The following is a 3,526-nucleotide window of genomic DNA, read 5'->3' as shown; positions in this document are numbered from 1 at the left end:
GAACTCAAACAGGGCCGGAACCCGAAGGCAGGAGCTGATACAGAGGCCATGGGGGGGGGGCTGCCCAGGAGTGGCACCACCCACAATGAGCTGGGCCCCTCCCCCATTAATCACTATTTAAGAAAATAGCCTACAGTCAAATCTTATGGAGTCATTTTCTCAACTAAGGTTCCCTCATGTCAGATGACTCCAGCCTGTGCTAAGACATGAAATTGTCCAGCACACATGGGGTCCCCTCACAGTAGAAAGGGGGTGTGAGAGAATGAGCAGAGAGGACAGGATGGTATTAGTGGTACTTACTTCGCCAGTGTATGGTCACCTCCCTTCCTGTATGTGTTAGGAAACCAGGGCCAAGGAAGTGAGAGTCCTCAGCCAAGATCATCCAGCTGAAGCAAGACCAGAACTCACCTGTCCCATCTCCCTTCCAAAGAGGGTGAGACTAACGAGGGTCAGGGACACTGCCCAGAAAAGTACACACCTGTGTGAAGATGTGAAGGGGCTCCCAGGATGAGTGAGGGGAAATGAAGGCTGCCCAGGTTTCTCTGGATCTGAGGCCAGATGAAAACCCCCAAGATGGTGCTGGGGAAGGTGGGGCAGGGCTGACTACCGATGCTGTTAGCAACCACTGACTTCAAAATAACTGTAAACATGAGTTACCCAAATTATAAACTCAGCAATTCACGGGGGTCATTTCTTTTAAATGCACTTTTAAAAGCCATCAAGAGCCATTAATAGAAACTGATAGTGGGAATCTAATCTCTTTTGTGCCACTTGGGGGCAACACCTTCATGTTTGATTTATTGAGATGCTCACCTCTGTTTGCCTTCAGAAGGTTAAGAGATGTCGCTAAGCTGAAAACTGTTTTCTTTGTCACTAAACTGAAAACTGTCCTCTCTTCTTTCCATTCCCACAGCAAACTAGAGAACTCTGGACATTATTTATTTATTTATTTATTTATTTATTTATTTATTTATTTAAATTCCGAATCACTTCCTGCTCTCCTCCAGACCAGGAAAGGTGAAGGTCAGCTATGAAGACTGGTTTCTAAGATGCCTCCCACGGGTCAGAGAGGGCGCTCTGAGCACAGGTAGGCTGAAGGCTGCAGCCACAGAGTGCAGGACCCACCGGCATAATGAATACCAGCAACAGGAAGTCCCAGCATATGCTAGTCTGTCTCAGTGCTCGGTGAGTACCAGGGCACCCTTAGAAAAGGAAACATCAGTCAGTTATTCCTCAGGAGTAGGTTTGCAGGGCAGCAGCCACCATGGAAAACAAAACCAAGCACAGAGACCTAGTGTGTCTCAGCAATATCAAGCCAGGACTCCAGACATAATGAGACTCGGAGTTCAGGCATAAGGAACAAGTGTTCTATCCACCTATGGGGTAGATCTAGGCTGGGCCCTTCCCAAATAATCACGGGTAATGGTCTCCTGACTCCCAGGTCCACATATGTCTACACGCTCCTACCGGACATCCCCGGCTCTATCAATGGAGCATGTCAGCTGGAGCACATTATGTTCTGTCCAAGCCTGGCCTTCTCTGAGGCCCTTGTCACCCACCAGCATGGGCTAACGAGGAACCTCAGGCCACAGTAACAGCTCAGTCCCTCTCACCATTCACACCCACTTAAGGCCCACTCCCCCTCACTGCCCCTCATCACTGCAATAGCTTACTACTTGGCTCCGTGGTTCTGGTGATCCACCAGACCTCCCACACTGCCACCAGAGAGCTCACTCTGGTCCTGTACCCCCTCCTACTTTATAAACTTAAACACATCAAATCGTAAAGCCCATGGCACCCATCTGAAGGTTTGTGTCCTACTCCCGTCTTCCAAGTGTGTCCCCGGGATCTGCTGTGTCCACTGGACCCTCCCCTGCCCTCCGGGGAGCTTACTTCTCTCCTCCTCCGTGTGCTCACTGTTCTTAGACTACAGGCTTCCACTGTGTCATTGGCAACGTGGCCGTCCAGCTATTAGCCTCACAGGGGTTGCCTCTGCAAACAGCAAGAGACAGGTTCTCTTTTTGCATGCCCAGGAGCTGAGATGTGGTAGGTGCTCAGGAAAGGTCACATCGATTCAGACAAGACCCAGGAACTAAAGGTGACAGAAAAGGTTCAGTCACGATTGATTATTGAGCTAGAATTTATGTGACACCTCTTCTACAATATTGCAAATGAAATACCTCTTATGTAATATTACAAATGATCATGGGAAATAAATAAGAATTCAGAGGTAAATTTGACTTAGTTTTGTTTACTCTTTTTCAGAGAATTCATGCAGCCTATCTGTAGCCCGAGCTAAACTACCAAGCTGGAAGTTTGTGTCATGTGACCATACCTTCTTAGCAATAGCTGAATGGACCACAAATGAACGGAGGACCTTATGTTCTGGAGACCAAGTCTCAAAAATCAAAAGGATGCTTCAGAACAAGGCTAGTATTAGATTTATACCAAACCACAGCTGAAGGGAAGAAAAGACAAATGCCAGGGCTGGGGAGATGGCTCAGTCATTAAAGTGACTGCCACTAAAGCCTGAGGATCCAAGTTCAAGTCTGCGCACCCACAGGTGAGCCAGGCATGGTGGCGTGTACCTGTAATCCCAGCCCTGGGGAGGCACAGACAGGAAGATCGCTGGGGATCAACACCAGTCTGCCTCATCTAATCAGGGAGCACAGATTCCAATGTAGAAGGAGCTGTGGGCTGCGTTCCTGCCACCCAGCTCCCAGCCACCTGGCTAGCTAGCTTATGCCCCAAAATAACAACACACAAACTGTATTCATATAAACACTGCTTGGCCCGTTTCTATTAATGTGTGTAGCACCATGATGTGGTGACTTATCTTGCCTAACCCGTATTTAGTAATCTGTGTAGTACCAGTCTTACCGGGAAAGATTCAGCATGTCTGACCTGGCGGCTTGCTCCATTGTGTCTGACCAGAGAGGAGCAGCATGGCATCTGAGCTCACTTCCTCTTCCTCCCAGCATTCTGTTCTGTTTACTCCACCCACCTATGTTCTAACCTATCAGGCCAAGCAGTTTCTTTATTAATTAACCAATGACCTTCCTCCATCATTCCAAGAGAGCTCCGACCTCAAAAACAGTGTGGATGGCTCCCGAAGAATGACCTCTGGCCTCTACATGTATGTGCACCCAAGTGCACATACACCCATACACGCGTGACCAATAGCCAAACACAAAAATGTTAACAACATATCACAACTCACATGTCTAGGACTTTCCACATGCCCGATGCCCTGCTATCACCCACTTCATCCTTAAGACAAATCTGTGAGATATTGACCCCAATGACCCTCTCCCCCACCCTGGTTCTAACTGAATTAAAGTCGGTTCATTGCATGCAGCAAAGACAGTGGCTAACACAATCACACCTCTATTGTATAGGTGGGACATCAAGCAGAAAGGAGGCTATGAACTCTTCACGCACCCAACAGAGAGATCTGGGATTAGTATCCAGACCCGGTCCCTCCAGAACATAGGCTTTTAATGCTTCAATAGTTGTAGCACGAATT

Source organism: Chionomys nivalis, chromosome 10 (genome assembly GCF_950005125.1).
Source record: "Chionomys nivalis chromosome 10, mChiNiv1.1, whole genome shotgun sequence".
NCBI lineage: Eukaryota > Metazoa > Chordata > Mammalia > Rodentia > Cricetidae > Chionomys > Chionomys nivalis.
Note: the sequence above shows the minus strand (reverse complement) of the source record.